Source organism: Vidua chalybeata, chromosome 11, assembly GCF_026979565.1.
Source record: "Vidua chalybeata isolate OUT-0048 chromosome 11, bVidCha1 merged haplotype, whole genome shotgun sequence".
NCBI lineage: Eukaryota > Metazoa > Chordata > Aves > Passeriformes > Viduidae > Vidua > Vidua chalybeata.
Genome location: NC_071540.1, coordinates 12,928,332 through 12,942,540, shown reverse-complemented (window position 1 = coordinate 12,942,540; position 14,209 = coordinate 12,928,332). Strand labels below are relative to the sequence as shown.

Below are 14,209 nucleotides of genomic sequence, written 5' to 3'. Positions count from 1 at the left end.
TTAATTAGGAGGATGGCTTTATCCTCAGCCAATGTCAGGGAAATTACCAGACGCATTGCTTTTCTTTCCCTCTTTGCCTGTTTGCAATGAAACCTTGGGTGCTGAGGGGATGCTCTGGTCTCCCCAGGTTCCTTCCTTGGCCATGCCTCTGCTTCTGGCCAGAGTTCCATTCCTTTGCAGGAAATCACTGCTTGGCTTTCAGTTTCTGTAGTCCAATTTCCTCCCTTTCTCCATTATCATGTGCCACACAATCACTGAGGTGATTATAACATCAAGCAAATGCCCTCTACCTGCCCTGGGAGCAAGGGAATGATAGAATCCTGGAATGGCTTGGGCCGGAGGGGACCTTGAAGCTCATCTTGTTCCAACACACTGCATCAGGGAGATCAGGTGGAAGGAGCATTTCTTGATGGAGGGCCAGGCTGGGGAGTGGAAGGCCCTTTTACAGATGAAACGGATGAATTTGAGGTGAGTGTGGAGCTGCCCTTAGATCTGCTCCTGGTCCTTCCTGGCGAAGTGCCAGGGATGCTGCCAGCAGCAGGGCCCTGGGAAGTCACAGTGGGGCTGCACAGCCCATGGAGGAGCAGCGTCTTCCCAGGAACCTCCCCTCCAGCCAGCTTACCAGCAGATGGATGAACAAACCAAAACAGTAAAGCCATCCTTAGTTTTGGTAAGTGAGCACAGAAATGCAAGTGGGACCCTCCTTGCCCAGTCTCAGCCAGGGCTGTCCCCTGAGCACGGCCACTGCCTGGGCTGTGCTGGCCCCCAGAGGGGTGGAAAGTGTTAATCCAGGGGGAGCAGTGAATAGCAGCTCTAATGGAACTGTTGGCAATTAACAGCCTTTCTGTCCATCAGCTCCTGTTGGGTCATGGCTCTCCCTACCCACGTAACTAAATCTGGTTTTACAGATTCCAGATTTTGCATCCTCATGGTTTTGCATCCTCAGGGATGAGGAAGCATCCATGCCTGTGACAGCCACAAGAAATCAGCACTGTGCATTGCAAGAGAGGCTCTCCTGAGGGAAAATCACTGACCTGCTGCTGCAGCCCTGTGTGCCAAGCACCAAACCCACCCTGCAGCGGCCCGTGGCACTTGCTGTGCCTGGGATGGCTCTGCTTCCCACCCATCCCTGCTCCTGGAGAAAGCCAGGTGAAACATCTCTAATGAGCTCCTGAAGCCCATGCATTTGGAGCCACCTTGAAACTGCATATGAGGTGGTTAGAGATAGCTTTTGGTCAGGTTTGATTTCTTCTCCTGAATCCTTGCACTCTGCAGTTGGATTTTAGGGTGAGCTTCTTTTGACTGGTGTTTAACCTCTTGGTGTTCAATCTCTGCAAGTATTCTCCCTGTATATGTGGTGGTCAGGAGGTCTCCTGAGTGCCAGGAGGCTCAGAGCTGCCACAGATGGGCTACTTGAGGATTTTGCAGCACTTGGAAGAGCTGGGATTTGGGCATGTACACAGCTATGTCACACCAGAAATGGTGCCTCCCTCATAAGTTTTTGTGAGGCACATTTAATTTTTTCCATGTTCTGGGCATCTGTACAGCTTTGTTGCTACTTCCCTTGGGGTGCTGGGTCATTCCTCTTCCCGAGTCCTGGAGGATTTGATCAACAGCAAGAGCATTTTGTTCTGGGTAAGACAGAATGAAAAGTGAATGTGTCACCTCTGGAGCATTTAAAATAAGCTTCTGAAGAGATTATTTTTTGTCTTCATTTCAACTTTCTAAAGTGCCTTCACTTCTAATTTTCCTCCCCTTTAAAATGCCAAACATCTTTAAACATTTCAGAACTGAAAACAATTCTTTCTTAAATAAAGCACTACCCATCTGACAGAGCAAATCTACTGGGTTTGAACTTAACACTGTAAGGAAAAAAAAAGCCAATTCCACGCCCAAACCATATTCCCCACAAATTTTGCAGCATGGACATTTTCCATTAGCCTGGCAGGAGGAATAAAACCACGACTTCACTGTGTACCTGGCTTCTTTGCTGATTCCTTGCAGATGGATTTATGTGCACTTCTCGTCACCCTCTGTCACCTCATCACCCACTGAGCTCAGCCAGCAGCTCCCTGGTGGCATTGACTCTGTGGCTGTCTCCCTGTCCACTGGGATGTAGGGTGCTCTCCCTGGCTTTCCCTTTTGGGGACACTCCCATCACGCAAAATCTCTGCCCACAAGTCTTGTGCAAGGGAGGGAGCAGCTGGGTTGAGCAGGAGCTACCACAGTGTGGTACAGAGCAAAGCCTCTGAAAGTCGCCTGGATGAAACACTCCAAGCAAGAAGTATATCCAAAGAATATCCAAAGATTTTCCTAGGAAGAGCAACATCAACACAAGATCTGCACGTGGCTTGCTCCTGGCCTATAGCAAGATAAATTTTGAAGTCGGGATGTTTTTGTGCAGGGAGAAGAGGTTCGCTGCAGGCCGGGCCGCTTTTGCCGGTACATGCTGCCACCTTCAGCATCTCGCAGGAGGAGCCGCCTCTGCCTGAGCCCCGCCGGCCCCACCGCTCGCCTTCTCCAGCTGTAGGAGCGGCCTCTTCGGCTTCTTCTGATGCTCAGCACCACTTGCTGCTGGCATGTTAATTTAGTTATTGAAGAAGAAACACCCTCTGGATGTACACTTAGCTGTGTGAGCTGGGGAGGGGCAGCGGGAGCAGCTGATGGTGGCTGGAATAGCAGGAGCCAAGGGTCAGTGTGTGACAAGCACAGCACAGCCAGGGAACGAATTTTTTAAAATCCCCAGCAGATTACTGTGATATTTCTGGAGTATTATATGTTAGACGGAACATCTTCTAAGCTAACCAAGCATCACAATGTCTACCCATGGGGCAAACCAAGGGGCTTTTATGATAGCAGGAGGACACAGGTGATGGTGTGGGACAGACTTGCGGTGTCCACAACAGCTCCAGACCCAAAGCTGCCATATCCCCAGCACCTCTCCATTGACTTCACAACCCTGGGACCAAGCCATGGGGCTCTGTGGCTAGAAATTAATTTCAATTCCTTTGCTACTGAGAGCAGATCATGGAGTTGGGAAATCACCAGCAAGCTGGGATCCTACATCCATTCTCCCTGGTGATGTTCCACACTGCTGCTGCTGCTATTAATCACAGCTGCAGTAATGAAGTTAATGATCTGGGATCTCTTCTAATTATGTCTTCCCCAAACACAGGTCTGCCTTCACTGAGGGGACTCAGTGTGGGTGATTCAAACTCCACATGCTGCAGATGGCTCAGATTTCTAAATCAGCTTCAATTTATAGGATGGCCTTAGCTGAACTCCTGTGTTTTCCCCAAGCTGGCTGACTGGGCAGCAGGACACCCTTGGTCACAGAGCATTTCAAGGGAGACTTGTATTTTGTCAAAGTTTTAATAGAGTGGATTTCAAAAAATAATTTCATATAAACTGGGTATCTGATTAAAACCCAGAGCCTTCTGCAGCTCCTTTCAGTCATAGTCTTGAATAGGGCAGATCTACCCTGGTGTTGGGAAGATTTGGGGTTTCACTGCTCAGGAAACCTAGTCAGTTTAATAGCCTGGAGCCTGGCTGTGGGGTGCACTTGCTTTGCTAAGAGGTGACACTCAGGTTTCTAAAAGAAACCAAAGTAGGCTTCATTTTTATCTTTAGACACCAGCCCTGGGACTCCTTCCAAAGGATGTTTCATTTTTTGTAGCCATAGGAGGTGAAAGGTAGTCACAGAGTGTTGCATTCCCCAGCAAGACCAGCTCTCACCAGATCCCAAACACACAATTTTTAGAAAAAAGCATGAGGATTTCAAAAGTTTCTGAGGGAGATGCTGGCCCGCACTTCTGGAAGCTACCAGGTGCCTCAAATGACAAAAGCATCATGTCTTGTGGGGAAGAGCTGAATGGCGTCATGCTGAATGACGCTTTCATTTCCTTCACCCTCGCCAGCCTCTTACAAAGCAATGTTGAGCTGCTCAGACGTTCAAGATGCCACAAGAGGTGGCTTTTAATAGAGCTGGGGACTTTGTTCCTGATTTGCCGGAACCAGATGAATTGCAGCCCGGAACGGGTGCGGGGAGCAGCACTGTTTGCTCCTTGGGGTAAAAGCAGCGTGTTTGCACAAAGCACCTCTCTAAACTCCTGGGGGGTTGAGGTTGGTTTGGCATTATTTTCCTCCCTTTCCCCTATTCTTCATACTTGAGTACTAAACCAACACCATATGATGGCTGCTTCATTTTCTCATTAGAGCAGCTCTGTTGACTGTGTAATTTCCCAGCGTCACATTGCAGCACTACACATTGCAGCTACTTCTCCAACAGCCAGAGCTTGTGTGCTTGGGCATCTGGGCTCTGCTTTACACAGGCAAAAGAAACAACTTGTCTCCTGGGGGTTTCTCTGGATCCCCAGAGGCTGAGGGAGCATGGCATAGAATCAGAGAATTCTAGAATGTTTTGTGTTGGAAGGGACCCTAAATCCCTAAATCATCCAGTCCACCCCCTGCCATGGGCACAGACACCTTCCACTAGACCAGCTTGCTCAGAGCCCTGTCCAGCCTGGCCTCGGACACTTCCAGGGATGGGACAGACACAGCTTGTCAGGGCAACCAGTGCCAGGGCCTCAACACCCTCACAGGGAAGAATTTCTTTCTAATACCCAATCTAATCCTGCCCTCTGTCAGTCTGAAGCCATTCTCCCTCATCCTGTCACTCCATGCCCCTGTCAAAAGTCCCTCTCCAGGTCTCTTGGAGCCCCTCTGGGTACTGGAACAGGCTCTAAGGCATCCCTCGAGCCTTCCTTTCTCCAGGCTGAACACCTGCAGCCCTCTCAGTCTGTCTCCAGAAGAAGAGGTGCTCCATCCCTCAGAGCATCTTTGTAGCTTCCTCTGGACTCACTCCAGCAGATCCCTGTGCTCCTTATGCTGGGGTCTCAGAGCTGGGCACAGCACTGCAGGTGGGGTCTCAGCAGAGCAGGGCTGAGTCTCCCCCTGCTGAGGTGTAACACTGCACATACTGAGGCATAAGCAGTGCATGTGTTAAATCCAGAGGCAAACCCCTGTTCTGATTAAGGGCTGAAATCAGGATAGAACATAAGAAAACGGTGAATAAAATATTGAGACTGAGAGGATACAATGTTTTGTTTCTAAATGGCAGAGTTTCACTCTGAATATGGTAAATTAATTACAAAGATCAGCCATTGAATGCGGTCCAGAGCCCCAGCTGAGCTGTCGCCATCCGTGTCCAAGCCACATCCCTCTTTGGAAAAGAAAGCCCCAGTAACGTGTTAGTAAACAATATTCATGCTGGAAAAAATTATTTACAACTCAGCGGGGAGTAGCCCAGACATTAAAGAGCTTCTAAATGCTGATGGACGTGGCAGAAAACCTTTTCTGGAGGGCCGGCAGGAGCGCTGCAGGCGCTCGGGGCTCACGGGCCGCGGGTCGGAGCCGCCGGGCCCGGGGCGCCGCCGCTCACGGACCGGGGCCGTTCCCCGCGCGGCCGCCAGGGGTCGCGGCGGGGCAGCGGCCGCCAGCGGGGCCCGGGGGAGCGGCGGGCACAGCCGGGCTGGGGGGTTAATTGATTTGGGGGGTTAATTGATTTGGGGGTTAATTGATTTGGGGGGTTAATTGATGTGGGGGTGTGTAATTAACCCCTCTGCCCCGAGGACTGTGCTCGGTGCGTGCTGCACGCGTGGGGGCAGAGCCCGGCTCTGTCCGCGGTTCTCTCACTCGCCGGACGAGGGATTAGGGTTTTTGGAAGCTGAGTTGTGCTGCTCTCGCACCGCAGATCGAGTCCAGTCCCGGAGCGGTGTGCCTCTCTCAGCCCCTGCAGCAGAAGCGCTGCTGGGTCCGTATTCCTGGCTGGAATCTCTTTCATAGCTTTATTCTTCCTCACTGTGACTTGTGAACATGCAGACCTTTGGAAATGAAATCTTCACTTTCGGACAGAAATGTCTTTGCAGGGATGAGCTCACTGAGGTTCTGCTGTTGTCATCAGAATTCTGGGCTAGAGGAACATGTTCCTTTTTGGAATTGCAATTTCCTATCAACAGGCTGTTAGTTCAAGGTCAGGGCTGCAGCTGCCCCATCATAATGTGGTGGCTGTCATTGTTGGATGGGATCATTTCTCATCCCAGGCTCAGATTTTGCTCCCAATGTGGTTTCCAGGCAGAAGCAGCAACTGTGCCCAGGAAAGCCAGATGTGTGGTACCCACAGCTGCCTCATGTGATGGGTAAGGGCACAGGTCTGCAAGTCTGTCCCCAAATAAGAAAGATATGTGGCCTATAAATCCTGGATCAGGACAAAGTCCCAAAGTGAAGTCATCAACAGAACTTTATTTCTTCATCATTCTTTTTAATTCCTGGATAAATATTGCTTAGTTCACCTCTCAGCTGCTTTTATTCCTCCATATTTCTGACAGGATTTCCCACCTCATCGCTTTGAACTCATTTTTGGATTCTCTTCCCAAGCCCATAGATACCTGGGGTGTAAATCACTGCTGTGGGATCAAATGTCAGGTTAATCCTCCCAGGAGACCTTTTCCCTTTCCTTCTTCAGCTCACTGATAATGTTCTCCAATTCCTTGGCCACTGTTCAGAAGTACAGAAGCTAATTTTCCCCTACCTGCAATGAGATCCCAGTGTGCTTACAGCCTGTGTGTCAGCCTGCATCCCAGTGCCACCCCAGTGCCATCCCAGTGCCACCCCAGTGCCATCCCAGTGCCACCCCAGTGCCATCCCAGTGCCACCTCAGTGCCACCCATCAAGGGCTGGCACATTCAGCTCTCACATTATTCTCTATCATAGCCTGACCAGCCACCACTGGTGTCACTTGGCAGAGAGGTTGTGACTGCTGCAGGTTTATTCACTGGGATAAGTGCCGGCATGGCTGAAATCATCTTTTCTGGCCTTAGGGTGTGGGAACAGCCACAAGGTTTGGTTTTGGTGGAGGTCAATGATGAATGAGCCTGTCAGATGCAGCGAGGGGGGTAAACCCCAGGAGAGGCCAACCATGGATAGTGGTGACAGGGACAGGGCTTGCAGATGTCACTACCCCAGATCTCATCTCTCTTTTATTCCTGCTGCTGCTGCTGTGAGTCAAGGCCGTTGTTACCCTTGTGGCCATCCCCAGTGCTGCCAGGAACAGGTACCAGCTCCTTCCAGAGTGTGGGGCATTTTAACAACAATGAACACTGACAAACTGAAATGAGAGAAGAGGACAGGCAAGGGGATGAGCCTCCTCTCGGGAAGTGCAGGGGCCAGCTCTCCTGCACACCTCCTATATTTATGGCATGTCTCTACTGCCTTTGAGCCATACATTTTGTCAGTGACTCTCCCTTGGTGCCTCCCTGAGATCCTCTGTCCAGGATTTACTGCTCAGCTTTGCCACGGAGAAATACAGCACTGGCCACAACTCACGGTGCCGCAGCTGCCAGCCCCGAGTGCTGCGGTGTCTTCCCAGCTCGCCCTCCGCCGGAGCCTGGCCTCGGGCATCATTGCTTTTTATTTAGAACTCTGTTTGCTGCTTTGTCGCAGCTCTTGGGGTCAGTATCTCATGTCTTGGAGCTAAGCAAAGAGCTGGTGCAGTGCAGGCGGGCGGGATTGTCCTCAGGGGCTGCTGGCAGACGCCGCGGGCGAAGGAGCGTGTGATGGTATCGCGTGTTGCTGTTGGGTTTCATGCACCACGTACAGGTCCGGGCTTCCTGTTCTCCTTGATATCGCAGAGCCCATTAAAGTTTCACATCTCATGTTATGAAATACGGCACACGTCAGGGCTTTTTCCCCCCTTCCTGGGCTCGTCTCAGCTTTCAGCTGACAGCCTGCGAGAGCCAGCAGCCCTTCCGCTCAGCGTCCCACTCAGCATCGTCCTGGAAGGGCTGGTACCCACCCCATCATTCCTAGCTGATGGTCTGCTGGGAGCTGTCTGTCCTTTCCATCCCTTCTGCCTCTTCAAGATGCTGCTGAGCCTGGCTGAGGCCAAACAGCAGCTGAGGCCAAACTCTCTCACTACATGAGTGGCCACTCTTTTTGCATAACTGCTCTGCTTTTTCTCCCACGTTTAATCCAAGACGATTTTGCCTGTGGAGTGATCCACCCTCAGGGTTTTATGGGATTGGCCTGGCCCACTGCCACCCCCAAGCGGGGCAGGAGGGACTTTCCCAGCTTCTCCCCGGGAGCAGGACAGCCCCAGTGTCAGCGCAGTGGGCTCGGCGGGAGACAGGGCGCTCCCACGACACGCTCAGCCTGGCGCTATCGGCCTTGGCATCTCCAGGCGCGCCTTCCGTGGGGGATTTATCTCTGCCAGATCTGCAAATCGTAGCATGTAATTTTCCCTCTTTCTAGTCCGGGGGAGGCTTTGTGGCCGAAGTGGAACAGACAGATATTTGAGGCTGGGAGCAGGGAGCCTGCTGCGCCACGTTCGCAGCCAACCCCACAGGGCAGCCTTGCCAGTAACAGCCACGGCGAGATCAAAGATGCTGTTTGCCACCAGGATCTGTCCTTGACAGCAACGGCTTCCTGCGGCGAGCTGCGTATCTCATCTCAGAGGGGAGTCATCTGATGTCTGGATGGAGGGCAAAGATGAGTGCTGTGTTTCACCAGGCCTTCCCAGCCTGCTGCATCAGTGCAGTAATTTCGGGGCTAGACCCTTGCTGCCCACCTGGAGGCCCAGGTTTCTACACTGAAGTCCCTATTTTTCAGCAAAGCTTCAGCTTTCCACAGGCAGAAGAGGAGGTTGTTTTGTGCTGCCCAGACTGGTGTGCAGAGATGGGTTCATACTTGTAGTTTTTAGTGATTTCCCCCTTTTTCAGGTCTCACAAAATGGCAAGTTCAGAAGGTGACATTAACAGGTTGTGTCCTGATTCTGTTTAGCTAGAAGTTATGGAAAATAACATTACGCCAGACAGGGATAAAATAGGCTTCAGTATAACCAAAACTGTAAGTATCTGGCCTCAAATGCTCGGTCAGAGCATTTTCCAGAGTATTTTTCTTCATCTTGCTGCTGAATCCTTCCCCTCTCCGGAGCTGGAGCTGACAGTGAAGTATCACCTTGGTAGCTTACTTGCTACAGAACCTCCTTCGGGGAAGAGAGTAAATGCAAATCAGAAGCCCCTGGGGACAGGCAGCCCCAGCTCCAAGGAGGAGGAGGATCACCCTTATCTGCTGACCTCCCCACTTTCCAGTCAACGCTACTTGGCATCAACAGGGCCAATTAGTGCAGCTACAAATTGTCACCCCGCTGCAGCCAGGGTGGGCAGAGCGGGGCGCACATGGCCGGCACCGTGTCACTTCCCCCCGTCCTCCCGCGCCGCAGCTCCCGGCGGGATAAAGCCAGAGGTGGTTAATGAGTGTCCCGGGGGAGGGGAGGGCTGGGGCTCTAATTGCTGCTGCCAGCCGGGGGTCACCAATTAAGAGGCAAAGCGCCGGCGGTGCCGCACAGCCGAGCGCGCTGCAGCCGCGCCGTGATGAGCCGGAGAGGTGCCGGAGCTGCTCCCACCTGGCTGCCCCTTTCAACAAGTGCTTTTGTCTCGTCACCGCAGGCCCTCCTGCTGCCTGGGCGCCCGGGGGCTTCGTTAGCACCGAGCGCACGGGAAGCCGGTTCTCACTCCCAAGGAGAAGGCTGCTCGCCCAGCGCTGTGTGATGGGAATTGCAGTGTCAGCCCCGCGGTGCCAGGGAGCATCCGCCCCTCCGCAGTGGCCGTTTGGCGATGCTCAGTTTAATAACACTCTCCCAGTCTCGCCGGTATAAATAAATGCTCCCAGGCCATCAGCTGTGTGATGCCTCGATGCCTGCCCGTGGATGGGGCAGCAGGCGGGCACAGAGCGCTGCAAACCTGGGGGCGTCTCTCACCCCTCCGCTGGTGTCAAAGGAAGGATCTTTCAAGGGGAGGGCAGTCCCAGCGGCCCTCCAGCAGAGACCTGGCAAAGCCGGGCATCCCCAGCTCCCTGGCATTGCTCCTGCGTGCGGGGGTGCTCCCACCCATTCCCTCTGATGTGGATTCTCTGGTGTGTGCTCAGGGTTGGGTCCCCACTGTAGTTCCAGCGCCCTGGTCCCCGCGAGGAAGAGGAGAGGGCACGCAGGGTGCACATGGGGACAATCAGATACAGCCATAACAAGCCGCGGCCGCTCAGCCAGCAAGGCTCCTGGTGCGGCTGGGTGGGCCAGGGCCACCCAAAGCCACGGCGGGTGCCACGGCTGCCCGCGCCCCGGGGAGCAGAGCCGCATCGCCGCCTCCCTGCGGCCTCCTGCCGGCAATCGCCTCCGGGCGGGGGCGGGGGGCTTGGGGGGGCCCCAAAATACTGCCCGCGGCGGACGATGCCTTGGGCTGCCCCTCCACCTTGGGACACGTAGCTGGGGTGTCCCTGCCGCGGTGGACTGGGCTGCGTTACTCTGCACTGGGATTGATGGGGAGCGGGCACATCCCGGCTTGCAAGGGATGGGGGCAGCCTGGGGGAGCTGGGAACGGCTCTGGGTGCTGATTAAACTGCGGGGGGGAACAGGATCTCCTCTGGTCCTGCTCCGCCCTGGCCAGGCTTTTAACTCCTCATCGCCCAGCGCCGTGCCTTTTGGTGAGGATGGCTGCCCAGCCCTGCGTGCTCATCGCCTCTGGCACAGGCAGCATCAGGAGAAGGCTTTAATTCACCCTTCAACCCTCTCTTCCAGCAAAACGCTATAGATTACACAGGACAGAGGCTCAGGGCACTCCCGGGCTCCTCCCTGCCGGCTGTGCCGAGCCAGGGGCAGCACCACCAGCAGATAAACCCCTGGACGCTTCCCAAGGCTGGCATCTTCTTGCTGCCGTGGGCCAGGGTGCGGCTGTGCTTCGGTGAGCGATGCAATTGGAGACCGGTGCGAGGGCCAGCCTTACCAGCCAGTGACTTTGTCATTGCCTAAAATAAAATACACAGGGGAAAAAAAAAAAAAAAAAAAAAAAAAAAAAAAAAAAAAAAAAAAAAAGGAAAGAAAGAAAGAAAGAAGCCCGACTGGATTAATAATTCAGGCTGGCAAGAGAACAAACCCATCCAGAATCCACCTTCCATTATATGCCCACAAACCACATAAAATGGAAAAAGAAAGAACAACATAAAAGCCCAACGACCTTGAGTTTCAGTGGCAGCCCCAGATGTGCAGGGGCACAGGCAGAGGGACCAGGCTGCAGGGATGGTCCTTGGGTGTGCCTTCCTGCTGCTGGGGCTGGGCAGGATGGATGCTGGGGTGCCCCTCGTGAGGTGGGGTGTGGGATGCTGTGCTCGGGGGTGGCCAGACCACACAAAACACACTCCAGACAGCCCCAAGCCCTCTCTGCAAAAAAGCAGTGCAGCAAAAATGTGCTAAATCCTCAAACTCAAACAAGGTTTGCCTGCCACAAATTGCAGGGGAGATTTGGGAAGGAATTTGCTACCAGAAAAGTGGTAACAGGCTGGATGTTAAATATTTGGGGTGGAGATGTCCAGGTCCATAGTGGGGGAATGCTGAGCTGGGGCTGGGCTGCTAGGGACTGTAGGGAATAATTATAACCAGGTAATTATAGAATCCTTTCCAACAGAAAATCCCTTTGGAGAGTCTTTTCCCTCCATGGAAGCACAGATGCTTGACACCCTGCCCAGCCCACCCAGTACCCAGCCCCATCCCTCCCTGCTGCTTCTCCAGCCTCCAACCTGTCCCAACCAGGGAACATCTGGCTGGCAAAGCAAATGGAGCAGCTCAGCCCATTTTTCTCCTCCTCACTTCTCTTTTGTGGCTGTTGCAATGAGAAATTGTTCAAAAGGAGCCCTCTGCTACCAGAAGTCTGCCTGGCATTTGGGAAAAATTCTGCCCATGTGAGCTTCTGCCAGGTGACTTCCTGCCATCCCTGTGGAGGAAAGGAAATATTTTATGTAATTGTCCTGGGGAGCTGTGGCAGAGCATCCCAAGAGAAGCCCCTGGGTTTTGGATCTTGCTAGGTGTTGTCTGGGCCCCAGCTCAGGGAGCAATGCCACCTCTAAAGCCATACCCAGTCCCCAGACCCAAACATCCTCTGCTAGTCAAACAGCAAAGCAATGCAGTTTAAACTTTAAATGTCCCATTACTCTGAGCCTGGGGCTAGTGTTTCCTTAGTCTCCCCAAACAGAAACAGGAAGTATGGCTGGAACAGTCCCCTTCTCCCTCACTCTGCTTTGCATGTTCAATATTATTACTATTCCTTTTATTCCTTTTTTTTTTTTTTCCTTAAATAAACTGTCAGCACAGCACTACCTCAGCTGCTGATGTGCCAATTTAAACTTCTGATTTTCTATTAAAAGCTCCCAGCGTCTCCCTGTGAAGGTGTTTTCCATGGAGGTGGGCAGGGGAAGGGGACTAGAGGGCTGTGGGACGGGAGCCCTGCACAGCCATGGTAGGCAGGGCCTCTGGTGGAATTGATTACATTTTAATCCCACCCTGGAAAAACTCTCCTGCTTGCCCAGTTTCCATCTCTTGTGGCATCAGAGCTGGTTCATGCCCCTGTGGCAGCACTAGGAGGATCTCCCCTGGGAAACAGGGTGGTGGTTGTGGGGTGAGCAACCCCATGTTCCTCACTTAGCCAGGGTATGTGTTTAAATGTGCTCTGAAGTCACAGGTAAAGCCAAGACAAAGGTTATGTGTCTCTGTTCTGCACCAGTGTTGCTCCAGTGACACATAAGAAATCCCTGCTCCCCAAGCCTGAAAGGGAAAAATCTCCACAAAAACCCTTTTAACCCCAGAGAGGAGTAAGAGTCCTGGTACTCAGTACCAGACCAATGGAGCAGGGCGAGAAGGGACTGAGAATCCAATACCTTTGGACACCAGGGGAGGAAGCATTAATTGAGCTGTATTAATGAGCCAGCAGCCAGAAGGAAAGAGCTTTTAGTATGGGAGTGGGGCAGCCCTGGAATGCTGAACAGCATTGGGATGGGGACTCTACAAAACCCAGGGGCTGGTAAAGCAGCAGAACCCCCACCCTCCCCAAAGCAAAATACATCTATATATTTAAAAGAAAGCACAGGCGTTGCAATGAAATAGCTATATGTGGTTTGAAATCCCCAGCTCAGCTCATGCCAAAGGAATTTCCAGGCCTGGTTTAGATCTGATTCAGCAAAGCTTTTATAACGGTGTGGGGGGTGTTCAGAGGACCCAGGGCTGCTGTGTGCGCTGGGGTACCACAGTCCCTGTCTGGCCAGGGCACTGAGGCTGGGCCCTCCATTGGGATCCCTGAGACAGGACAAGTGGGCATGTGAGCCGTGGGTTGCCTGTAGAGCTTTTGTTGCTTTTCTCCAGCCTCAGTCCTGGAGAAAAAGAAAGCTGGTGCCTTCCTGGGGAGGGATGTGTGCAGTACTTGTGGCCCTTGCCCCGACTTCAGCCCAAGTTATGGGCCCAGTGGGATCCAAAATCAGCCCCAGGGGTGATCATGGTCCCCCAGGTTTCATGAAAACACTGGATGGGGTGAAGGGAGAAATTTTGTCTGCCAACACAACCCTTTCTAGCCTCCAGAATCTGCACAGTGGGGTGGCTCCTCTGGGGACCAGGCACATCTCCAGCTGTGTCTGCTGCCGGGGGCTCTGGCAGCAAGAGAAACAACCCCCCCCATACCCCATCCTCCCGGAGTGAATAATTCAGACAAAACAAAGGGAAATGGTGAAAGTTGTGGTGTCCCAGTGCCAGGCATTGGAGATGATGGTTTCTTTAGGCAGAAGTAGGAAGAAAAACAAGCAGTGTAGGCAATTATCTCCCCCATGAGTCACTCAGGACTGGGAATTTTTTTTTTTCCATGGCTAAGATTTCCCAGAAACTGGTGAGCTGTCTCTCTGGGGGGTGTCTGTCTGGGAGTGGGGGGAGTGTCTGTCCAGGGATGGTGAAACACTGCCAGCTGTGGTCCAGGAGCTCCGTGGTTCCCCCCTGCCAGTGAAAGTCCTAAAGCTTTAGAGTCACAGAGGGGTCTGGGGGTGTTCTCTACATCCATACCCAGGGATGTGGAGACCCCCAAACCCTACAGATTCTCCTCCATCCTTCAGCCCCCAACACCGGCCGTATTTAATTGTCAGTTTAAAGAAACCATTTGCCTACAGGGATAAAAGATAGGGACAACATTGACAACAGGGGTTTCAGAATCAGCCCTAGCAAGGAAACTGTTGGATTTTAGGGTACTTCCACTCATGGATGGATTCTCCATGCTTTTCATAGAAGGTGTCCCTGTCCATGGCAGAGGGGTAGAACAAGATAACCTTTAAGGTTCCTTCCAACCCAAACTAT

General features: G+C 52.7%; 1 long non-coding RNA gene across 1 annotated transcript; it reads right to left on the bottom strand.

Moving 5' to 3' along the window:
• Positions 1–10,585: 10,585 nt before the first annotated feature.
• LOC128793699 (uncharacterized) lies at positions 10,586–12,481 on the bottom strand. The gene is made up of 3 exons (XR_008432866.1): positions 12,200–12,481; positions 11,693–11,816; positions 10,586–10,854 (listed from the first exon to the last, which is right to left on the bottom strand). It is a non-coding gene; the product is annotated as an uncharacterized LOC128793699 (long non-coding RNA).
• Between the last annotated feature and the right edge of the window lie 1,728 nt (positions 12,482–14,209).